The sequence below is a fragment of the Cricetulus griseus genome, chromosome 7, assembly GCF_003668045.3.
Source record: "Cricetulus griseus strain 17A/GY chromosome 7, alternate assembly CriGri-PICRH-1.0, whole genome shotgun sequence".
NCBI classification, from domain to species: Eukaryota; Metazoa; Chordata; class Mammalia; order Rodentia; family Cricetidae; genus Cricetulus; species Cricetulus griseus.
Window position 1 is genome coordinate 56,086,931 of NC_048600.1, and position 12,270 is coordinate 56,099,200.

General features: G+C 37.0%; 1 pseudogene; it reads right to left on the reverse strand.

Annotated features, from left to right (window-relative positions):
- Positions 1 to 1,413: 1,413 nt before the first annotated feature.
- On the reverse strand, positions 1,414 to 1,946 carry LOC100767874 (annotated as a pseudogene).
- Positions 1,947 to 12,270: the final 10,324 nt, after the last annotated feature.

The following is a 12,270-nucleotide window of genomic DNA, read 5'->3' on the forward strand; positions in this document are numbered from 1 at the left end:
AGTTTCACAGAAAATGCTTCCTGTTGTCAACAGTATAAATATAGACTCCTGGATACCAGATAGGTTACTATAGGAAGTAGATAAGTAGATATGTATTTAATGGAAATATGGAGTGATAGCCTGTCTTTGGTTATAGAGTGTTTAAACACCTTAATGCTAGATCCTCTTTATCTAGTTACTGAAAATTACCTGGGTCCTGGTGCAGCTTTTCATTAGTTTTGGTATCAACCCTAGCTTTTGCCTTTTACTTTTGGTTTAGACTCTATTCTGCTATAGCCTCACTTTTTTTTTTGTTTGTTTTTTTTACGTGGGTTGACTGTATCAGTCATTCGGCAAATGTATTCTGAATGCCAGGTACACACTAGTTTTTATATATAGTAGGTTTTTGCAAGTGTGTGTTGTATTTTTGTATTTGGAGGTTTCAGCAAATAAACTGTTAATATGATGAGAAAAATTTTTATAGCAAATATATATTGGAGGAAATGCAGTCAGGAGAAAATGATAAGGCCCACAAAAAACTTGCCTTGAGAGTGGTTCAGTGCTAATTGTGAATGTGGAACCCAAGGGAGTCTTCCTTCTGGAAGTGATGGAGACATGCAAAAGATGTAGCTTGTTTGTGGTTATTAGGTAAGAGTTATGAAATAAGTCAACTCAAGACTTTTCAGATGAAATCATACCTGGAACTTTGCAGAAACAAGAGGCTGTGGTGGGGATGATCACAGAAGGCATTGGATTTCCCTGGCAGAGCTTCCTTCTGTCTGAATCAAAAACAACCACAGGTGGTAGGAGTTTGACATCTCATGCCAGGATATGCCTTCCTCTTTAGAGAGACCACTTGGGCAGCAATTCTGAAGATACCTCACTTACTGAATTTTCAGCTTTTGTCTCATTCAGGAATCTACATTTTTGAAGTGTCTGTGATCATGTTCACTTCTGGGCACTTCAAACAAGGGATTAATATGCTTTACTTCTATTTTTAAATCCCGAAGTTATTAGAACAATGATAAATTCAAGACTCTCTTCTCCTAAATCAAAAATGCAGATTGAATCGTTGAAGTAAACTTGCTTTGACATCATATTACTGGTGTTGTGCTTGGGATGCTTCAGGCATTTTCTATTCACTTTTTTTTTCACAGTTCATAATCAGCTACTACTTAGGAGTTAATTAATCCTTAACAGTCTTCTCCAACTTATACACAGTGTTAATTTTAATTGGCAGATTTCAAAAAGTATTGTTTTTTCTTACTTAGTTTTTATTTCATAATCATAAACTTAACTCTGCAATCCAGCTAGACTTGGAGGAGAAAGAGGAAAATATGGAATCCATAGAATTTCAGTGAGAGCAGATGTTACAGGGCATTGTGAGCAGATGGGGTGGGGATGCTCTCCTGAGCTACAGAAGGAATGGTCTGGTAGGTAAGAAGCTGCAAGTCAAAAGAATTAGAGTTGCCTACAGTCGGAAATGGTGATCTTCTTGCTGGTGTTGCCATTCCTGGACCCGAAACGCTCCATGACTTCCACAATGTTCATGCCTTCTTTCACCTTTCCCGAAGACCTCATGTTTGCCATCCAGCCACTCAGTCTTGGCGTGCAGATAAAAAACTGCAACCATTTGTGTTTGGTTCAGCATTTGCCATGGACAAGATGCCCAGACCTGTATGCTTCAGGATGAAGTTCTCACCCTCAAATTTCTCTCCGTAGATGGACCTGAAGCCAGTGCCATTCTGGTGTGTGAAGTCACCATCCTGGCACATGAATCCTGGGATAATTCTGGGAAAGGAGGAACACTTATATCCAAATCCTTTCTCTCCAGTGCTTGGAGTGCGAAAGTTTTCCGCTGTCTTTGGAACTTTGTTTGCAAATAGCTCAAAGGAGACGTGGCCCAAGGGCTTGCCTTTGGCGGTGATGCCGAAGAACACGGTGGGGTTGATCATAGCTGCAGGAAGAGGCGACAGGGGACAGCGGCTTCTGCAAAGCCCAAACAGTATTTTTGTAGGAGGACAGATACTGGAAAATTGTGTGTCTTCCTACCCGTCCCTCAGAATTCAGGTGAAAGTGCTGTGCTGTATGAATCCAGCAATCTGGTTGGAAACCTTGATACAGAATAAAATAGTGAGTAAAAGTAGTTAGGTCTATTCCTAGGTTCCATGCATGACCAGTGAGGTAATTGATTTCATTCATTGTTTCCCATTTAGTTTGAAGTTTTAACAGTATTTTTTATTAAAAAAATGACCTCAAATAACATTATGGATGATGCATTATAGGTGTGAAAATTAGTATCTAAAATTAAATGATACATCTTTAAATGTCGATATAACCTTATCTAAAGTATTATTTAATAAAGATCTAGGTTTTGTTGCTGGAAATACCATTCTGTTAATTTACAAAAAATCTCTTAAATTCAAATTAGAGCCCAAATTGGCTTGATTATAATTTCCTTAGAAAATCAATGTTTTTATCCTGAAGTAATCAATTATGTAGCACATTAAAAGATGAAGAGGGACATTAATCCTATATAGTTTTATATCTACCCATTAGAACTACATATGAAATTTTGTATTCAAAACATCAAGTAATATTCTCACAGCATTCACAATGCAATTAAATCTGTTTTTTAACAAAGGGAAAACATTCAAACTGTGTAGTATGCTAATGCTGGGTTTTTCAAATATTCAAATATACAATCTATTGTAACACACACACACACACACACACACACACACACACACACACACACACACACACACGAAGTATTTTAGTAAACTACTGTGCCATATGAAACAAATATGCAAGGTCAAATTGGATTAACAAGGAAACAGAAATTTTAGCTGTTTCTCTGTTTTCACATGTTGGGTTTATTTCCCTTGTGGGATAAATCTGACAACAAAAACAAAACAATAAGGCATAAGGAAAATGACCATAGACTAATTAATTTTTCCATTATTTTCTGGAAGACATTATGTTTATTTCCTGAGGATAAGATTTGTCAGCATGAGGATGTGTGCACTTCACAAATCTCTGCTATATACCTGTCACAGAGGGGTCACTGAGCCACTGAACTAAGTCCTACAAGTACAATTGTTGATGGGGTATATGTTCCCTGTCTTCAGGAACCATTTATTCTACAGAACATAAAACAAAGAGATGGGTAAATTAAGTGATTACACATTCCATTGAGAGAAATACAGAGGTGGGGTGATCTTAAGCAATAATTTAAAGGAAGTTATTTTTGATAAATTGGTAAGGGAAAAGCCACTGTGTACAACTTGCAGCAAATGGAGACCTACAGAAGGAATATGGACTGCCTGGTACAGGGGAGGAACCAGGGCTACAGAATGAGCGGAAAGAATCATCAAAGATAGCTGAGGAGGAGAAATGGTTAAGAGTGTGAAAAATGTTCCTGGGGGGAAATGATATTGGTTCATAACTGTATATAGAGCTTCTAGAATGAAGGCATTGGGTAAGGATTTGGGACATTGTGGTGGTTTGAAAGAAAATGACCCACATAAGCTCACAAGGAGTGGCTCTATTAGGAGGTGTGACTGGCTTTGAAGTCTCAGAGGCTCAAGCCTGGCCAGTGTGTCACTGTCTTTTCCTGCTGCCTCCATATTCAGATGTGAACCTCTCATCTGCCTCTCGAGCACTGTGTCTGCCGTGTGCCTCCATGCTTCCCACCAAATGATGCACTAAACCTGGGAACTGTAAGCCAGCTCCAATGAAATGTTTTCCTTTATAAGACTTTCCATGTTCACAGTTTCTCTTCACAGCAATAAAATCCAAACTAAGACAGTTAGGGAGAAGGCAGAAATTTGGACACTGAATCTTAAGGGACTTTGCAGAGTGGTAAACAGTATGTTCTGGGAATTGGCTGGAGGGCTTTTTTTTTTTAAAAATAAGAGGCTCTGTCTTTATTTCCTTTTTAAACATCTATTTGGCCAGAGGTATGTATTGTGGTTCAAGGGGGGAAAGGACATAAAGCTGTCATTTGGAGTAGTTCTAGGAAAGATGCTAGTGACTGCAAGAAGATGTCGGAAACCTCATGCATCAAAGAAGCCTCAGAGAAGGTCTTTGATGTTCCTTAGGGGCTGAATTTCATGGGTATGTAGGAAAGAGGAAAATCAAGGGTGTGTCTGTGTTGATCAGCCATGTGAACTGTGACATTGGAGTAAGCCTGAGGGGATACATTAAGATTATCTTTTTTGGAACATAAGAGAGGTCAACATTGCAGCAAAGATGAGTGAGAGGATGTCATCCCTTTGAAGAAAGGTGTGGTCTGGATTTTAGCATATTAGAATACACATAGTACAAAGCACATGGGCACAGCTGAGGTGGACATTGACATTGACTTGTAGAACTGTTTCTAGTGGGTTGTATCCTTTCCACTCCTCTTTTGAACTGTGATGAGTCTGTCTTGTACTTGTTTTTAAAGAAATGTTTTCTTTATTATTATTTGTGCATGTGCCCTTAAAGTGTGTGAGTGTGGGTGCTACAGTGCACGTGTGAAGATCTGATGAGAACTTTCCTGCTGTTCTTTTCTTCCACCATGGGATCCAAGGCTGGAGCTCAGATTACAGGGCCACCAGATACTCACTTTCACTTGTTGCCATGGACCCAACAATTTTTTTTTTTGCTATGATACTTAGTTTGCTTTCTTTATCCTCTAGTAATAGCAGTTGTAATGGAATACTATAGCACTAATCTAAAATATAATCAAGTGAGGAAAGGTCATTGGAATATTTTTATTTGGAATCACTCATCAGCCCTTGGATCTGTTCATAAATAACATTGACAAAGAGAGAGCAACTTCTTCAAGTTTTGGTGACCAGTAGGGGTCATTTGGGGTGAGCTGACACCAGATTCTTTATATTTGTTTTAAATATAAGAGAATTCTTATTCAATTCTCATATATGAAACGATTTCCATAGAATCATTTGAAACAAAATGTTACATTAAAACCAAGGTCATTTAAAATATTGATTGTCTAAGATCTGCAATGAATTAAATTCCAGTCACCTTCCTATATATAAGTAAAGTATACTTCCAGGATTCAAACAGAATGGTAAGATCTTGGAGTGCTTTAGGGATCAATCCTCAGTTCCACCTGAGAACCAAAAACATTGTGCATCTTCTCCCAAGGTCATGAAACTTCCTGGAAGAACAAGTAGGGATGAAAACAAATTTCTCAGAGTTTTCTTCCCTGGCCTTCTAAAGTATTAAGCACAGTGCTATGTAAGGTAACTTTTGAATGCTGCTGTCAGCACTGATTACTGCTGAGTCATTGTCAGATGTTTGGTCCCATTTCATCAACTCTTCCTGAATATTAATTTTCTTTCCACTAAGTTTCTTGATAGAACGCTTTCAGAGTCTGCATAGACTAGGTTTCTCTTTTTGCTGGAACAGAGGGAACCTCTATTCTTCAAAGTAATTTTAGACTTGTTACTGAATCTTTGCTCTGTGGCTAGCTTAGATAAGGTAACCAGTTGGTCTGGGCTCCTTTCCAATGTGCTCTTGATAATGATGAGACATGTGCAGAAAAATAAAATGAAAGAGTTTAACCATTTAATACCTTCTACCACAAATTATGAGTAGTAGGAGAGACCAGGTAAGTTAGGTAAAAAGGAAGGCATATTAGTGAAAGCATGTATCAGACAGTAATGAAAGCAGACAGGGTTTTGAGGATGCTACTTTTAGATGAATGGCAAGGTTATACTTATGCACAGCTTTGCAAATCCAGTTTGCATAAATTACATTAATATTTAAATGAGTAATTCAACATGCTATATATCCATCTATCATATTTTAGTGATTTCTTATGCTTTGGTTTTATACAGAATGCTTAGTTAACACACCTCAATTTTCTGATCAGAAAGTACTTTATAATAAAAATAGCTGATTTAAATATCAAACCCAAAATGAAACATGGAAGTTTTACTATCCCATTGGATAGTTTTTACATGCTATCAATTCTTGTGGAATCTAAACTTGTCTGATTTTAGTGCCAGATGCCTGTAGAGCCCTTTGCCCTTATTCAGTACTAAGTTTGCACATCTCCTGTTTCAGTTAATAAAAAGACAGTGTCATTTTAATGGAAAGGTTATTGCATGGAAACATGTGGGCTTTAAACCAAGCCAAATCATGATCATGCTGTGACTCAGGACAAGTGTTGTGGCATCTGAGATAATAATATAAAGTAAGGGATTATGTTAAATACACCTGAGCAATCTCTTTAGATAAAGGGCTCATGAATATGATACTTTCTTCTATCTGCATCACTGTACAGTGTCAGTTATTTAATTAAATAGAAATCTTAAAGACCCTTCTAAAAAGTGTGTGTGAGCTCTTCTCATTTCTGTTTCCAGAATTTGACTTGTCACTATGCGAAACAGTTCCCTAGCAACAGTTCAGCATATCTCAGAGTTTCAGACAAGTTTAGATAATGGAGTAAATATAATTTGCACAAAATGCACCATCCACCAACATCATTTAAATTTAATTTGTCAAAGTTTCAATATAAATTTATAGTGATTTCTAGGGAATTGGCTATAAAGCAGAGGACCAAAGCCACTCTGATTAGCAGAGACATTATGCATATGCAGAGATCAGTAAGAAGCTATACCTGGGAGAAGAAAGTTTTGCATATGCTGAGCATAGATTAGATTTGTCCAGGAACTCTTGTGAATACTAATTGTGGTAATGATTACAGTTCTATGCATGAGTGAAAATTTGATTGACCTAGACATGCAGTGCACGTACACCTCAGAGAAAACTAGGAGCACATAGAAGGAAGCTTGAAATCTAGATGATGTCCCCCCCCATACAAACAATAGTTTCAAAAACTATTTTGTTTTCCATTTTTCCATTAATTGGAAAGAGACGTTAGTATATAAACACCACTATTCTATGGGATTTTGCAAGAAAATTTAAATATTCCACACACTCTTATAAGACATTGTTACTATATTCATTTGTGCAAGCATCTGATGGATGCCAATCCCGGCTTTAATAATATAGTATTTAGTTAAGGTGAATGTTAGCACGATGACTGCTGAGTGAAGGCTGTTCAGGAAATCAAAGCTTTGTATTTGACTACTCCTTGTGAAACTGAGCTGATTACTGTATAAAACAGATTTTTTCCCCAAATAGGAAGTGAAATGCAGAGTAGAGTAATTTTAACTTCCAAATTACCTTCAGTAAAGTTGACTGGTTTTTATTTAATTCCATAATTTTTTAGTTTTGGTTTTGGTTTTGGAGACAGTGTTTCTCTGTGTAACAGCTCTGGCTGTCGTAGAGCTCACTTTGTTGACCAGACTGGCCTTGAACTCTCAGAGATCCACCTGCCTCTTCCTCCCAAGTGCTGCGATTAAAGGTATGCACCACCGCCACCTGGCTAATTCCATTATTTTTTAAATCCTCTTAATCATTCTTGTATCATCATCTAAAGTGACAATAATATGGTTACTTATATAAAATTTTGCTTCACTGGTTCATTGCTAAAACAATATCCCCTGGTTTCCAATCATGGAAAATGTCACCTGAGATTTCATTTTCAAAAGGCACAGGTTTTTATGATGGGATAAATAGCTTCTGGTTGTATAAATTTGCATTTATTATACTATGGTGCTTCTGCTGGTGTCCCTTTCATTCTCAGATTATATGCAATTCTACTTTCACAAGGCACAGATTTTGAATTTAAGTGCTGTGATAAGAACTATCTATGCTGATGCGAGGTCAAACAGCTAGGAAGCAGTGGCTTTAGGGAGTTTATAATGGAGTGAAATTATAAATAAATCCATATTGATTATTATTCTAACTCTTCTAAGGCAAATGCTTTTTAAAAATTCCCATGAAACTCAGGCTTTTTATAGTTGTAATGTATAAAAATTCACATTTTTAGTATGGTTTTTGAAAATGTTTCCTTAAAATACATTTAAGCAAAATTACATTTCATCAAAGAGAGGGCATATAATCTAGTGAATTTAATGTTAAATTATTATTTTTAGGGTGCTTGTTGTAATCTGTGTTATTTAGCTGTTTCATTTTGTGTTGTTCTTTTCTTGTTTTTTTCACTATGAACTTTTACAGGTTCTCACTATGTAAGTTAGACTGGCCTACAATCCACGACAATTCTCCTGCCTCAGCCTGTTGAGAGTTGGGGTTACAATCATAAGTCACCACGCCCAACTGCCTTTATAATTTTTTAGATAAAATCACAAACACACCAAAAATGCAATGCATTACTACTATTATGGTTCAATTGTAGTAATGCAAGGATGCTCTAACATTCACAAATCAATACATTTCAAGGAGTACATAGAGTTAAAAACATAAATTACAGCAGCTTCTTCGTAGCGACTTCTCTCAAGCACTGGGGAAATTAGGAATAAAATGATGGTCTGAACAGGATAAATGTTCTAAATGGCAAAGCTACAGCCTGTTTTGTTTCACATGCATTTCTTAATAGAGTTACTATTCATTGCTTATATCTTATATCAGAAAAGACATACTCTAATACTCAGAATCATGACAAGAAACACAAGACCATTTGATCCAACAAACTGTTAGTATAAAGAATAGATTCCAAAGAGTTACAAATAGTAGCAGTTGGTCAAAAGGCATAGTCTTTACATACTATATGCATGGATTGTGTGCAAGTTTTCTTTCTATAATTCTACTTTCACTTTAGTCCGAGTGTATCACTTATGTCATTTCTAGGCCTTCTCAACTATTTAACAAAGAAGAGCTTTGAGCTTATAAAAAGAAATTCAATGACATTAATTTGATATCACTATTTTAACATTAAATCATATATGGGAAAATCAGAATATTTCCTCTAAAATCAGGGTGTCCACTCTTCCTACTCTTCTTTAAAGCACAGTGCTTTAGAACCTTGATAGAGTAGTAACTTGAGAGCAGGAAATAAGAGGAATATAACCAGGATAGGAGGAAGAAAAATATCCTTATTTGGAGATAATCTGACCATATACTTAAAAGACCCAGAAATGTCCTCCTGATTTTAGGGGAAATGTCCTTAGTCTTTCTACATGTTGGAGAAATTAAGTTTATTTGTTCAGTAAATGTCCTGTTTCTTGTGGTGATTTGGAGGATTAGACTACCTATGACACTTCTGATAGAAGATGTAAAAGCTGTATGATAACTCTAGGAATAAATATGAAACAACAAAATAATTTTCCATTTTTAAAGTTTTGGGATTAAATCTTACACGTTTGCATTTATAAAATTTCCTCGAATTTTGGGATTGAAATTTCATATTTAAGATTTACTGAGATAGAAGTTCCATTCTACTGTAGTAGTAAAAGCGAAATGGTCAGCATAAATACATTTAATCCTACCTCCTTTGTGTTTAGCATACTTCAGCCATCATACACAGGATTGGTTCTCAAAAGTTCCCATTCCACACAGAGAATAAGAACAGTTCAGGAAAGCTTGTTTTATTATATCTTTGACAGTTAGTCTCTTACAGTCTTTTTCCAGCCACATTTTTAGTTCAAATTTCTATTTGACTTTTTAGTGGCAATAGTGAATGTCTTTTTTGGATTGAGTCAATTTTGCCATAGTTTTAGGGGTTTTAAGAACATAGGTATTTTTGACCCATTACATATTTATGTGATGAATGTTCCAAAGATGATACAAAAATAGAGACATATGATAGTAACACTGGTTGAACACATGTAAGTAGCAAGTCACGAAATTTGTTTCTTTCCACAGGGCAAGGGCTAACATGGGCTTATGCTTATTCTCTGTTTTCATTGCTTGGAAGAAAACCAAAGTCTTCTGAAAAATTAGAACAAATACTGAGAATGACAGTTTTGTAGAACATCAACAAAAGTGGTGATTCCTGGTTAAAAATACTGAAACAAATTATTTTGGTGCAGATTTCACTATGCAGATACTTATATTGCAAGTATCCTCATGGGCTAGCAGCCATTACTGTGCCAACATACAGGTCTACCAAGCATCTTCATGAACCACTTGGCATCTTTGTGCCCAGGTCCAGCACTCTCAAGCATCTTTGTGGACTATCAAAGAGTGATCATTGGGCACAGACCCAGATCTCTCAACCAATCTCATAGACCAGTATCCAAATGTTGAGGGCATTTCAATGGAAGGTTTAATTTTATTTATTTGTTTTATAGATTATTGTTGAACCAGTATTGGATAAAGTATATTGTGATAGATTTGAAGACAGGATATGGTCCCAACTCTGTTTGTATGTAAGCTTGGTTTTTTATTTAATTTACCTTCTCAACATTATCAAACCACAACCAGTCATACCACAGATAAATAGTGTGTGTGTGTGTGTTATAACTGGTTTTCAGACCTACTACAAGGGAGATGCCATTTACTAATACTCACTATTAAAGAAGACACTAAAAAGTTTTCAGACTTTTGCATCCACCTTTGCCAATGGGCTTATGAAAGTGTAGGGGCAATACACACAAGCTCAGGGTTCTGGACTAGCAGATCCAAGGAACAGACTGAGAATAGTATTTTGTGGAGGTTCCTGACTAGTGCTGGCACAGCTACTATATGCTGATTGGGTTTTCAAAACAACAGTGTAAAATATGTTCATATTTTCCTTCTTGTTCTGACCTAAACTTCACAACCTGGCAGTAGCTAACTGTAAACTGGCTGGTATTCGAATATAATTAATGTATATATAATGGGAAAAGACATTGGGTTCAAACTGTCCTACCAGAATTAAACACTTATTGTGATGATTCAGACCCAAGCCTTCTCCTCTCTCCATTCTACAAGCAGAGTCAAGTGGTTTAATAAGCAGGACTTAGAAATGTTATTGAATATGACAGTTTTTCAGAATAATAATAGCAGTTGCAGTCTTCACTCATGAATATTGATCAGCAACAGAAACTTTAGAAGGTTGACCAACTTGTCATTGAATCCATTATTGCCATGAATACCGATGAATACATTTAAAGAGGAAGCAGTAATTGCAGCACTAGAGATTGCCCCTTCAGTGCTCTTTTTGTTAACCAAAACAACGCTTCATCAGAATCTCCATCCAATATGACATTTATCCAATAGGAGGACTGAGATAAATACCATAGGTGTGTCAGTTTTTTTTCTTCTGTGACCAAATAATTGGCAGAAATAGTATAAGGGATGAAGGATGTATTTTGGCTTAAATTATATAGGATGTACTCCACCATGGTGAGAGAAGCATGGCAGCAACAGCAGCTCACAGCTGTGGTAGGTGGAGCTGGCTATTATTTGGGTTATCATAAAGAAGAAATGAAACAGGAAGTAGTACTGGTTTATCAACTTCCTTGCCCAGCCACCCACCAGGTGGACACATCTTTTCCAGGCCCCACCTCTTAAATCTCCTCAGACAGAACCAACCACTTAGGAACAAATATCCAAACACACTAACGTGTGGGGTGCATGTCATATTTAAGTTGTAACTTGTCCTTATCATTAAATAGAGTAAGCAAATTTACTGATTTGTGTAAACATTTTGTCAGTGAGAACACCATGAGCAGAAATTTGACTATGGGATAATTGAGGTTTGAACAGCTTGAACTATTTCTAAAGAGAATTTACAACCACTTTTAACAATAAATGGAACTTGTCATTGGTTTGGAAAACACGGAAAGGATTTTGTCAGTGTACAAGGACTTAAGGCATCTAATAAAGTCCTAGATTGTGTGACTATGGGTATTTTTTCACAACTACTCAAGAATGTTTTCTTTGTAATTTAAATTCTTTAATTACTACTCATATTTACATATCCATCCCCCCATTCCCTCGCCCTCCCATCCTCCCATGTTCCCCACCAACCTCCCTGAACCCATCTCCAAACTCCTCCCCAGGGATAGTGAGGCCCTCCATCAGGGACCTCTAAAGTCTGTCATATTGTTTGGGGGAGGGCCTAGGCCCTCCTTGCTGTATCTGGGCTGCAATAGTATCCCGCCATAGGGAATGGGCTCCCAAAGTCCATTTGTGCTCTAGGGTTAAAGACTGGCTCCACTGTTAGAGGTTCCATAGACTGTCTTGGCCTCCCAGCTGGCACCCACATTCAGAGGGCTTGGTTTGGTCCATTGCTATTTCCCCAGCTTTATCACTAGGGTCTCCATGCTCTCACTAGGTCAGGTCAACTGTTTCTGTGGGTTTCTGCAGCACCTTCTTGGCTTCTTTGCTCATCCCTTCTCCCTCTCCACAATTGGATTCCAAGGGTATGTTCAGTGCTAAGCTGTGGGTGCCTGTTTCTGCTTCAAACAGCTACTGGATGAA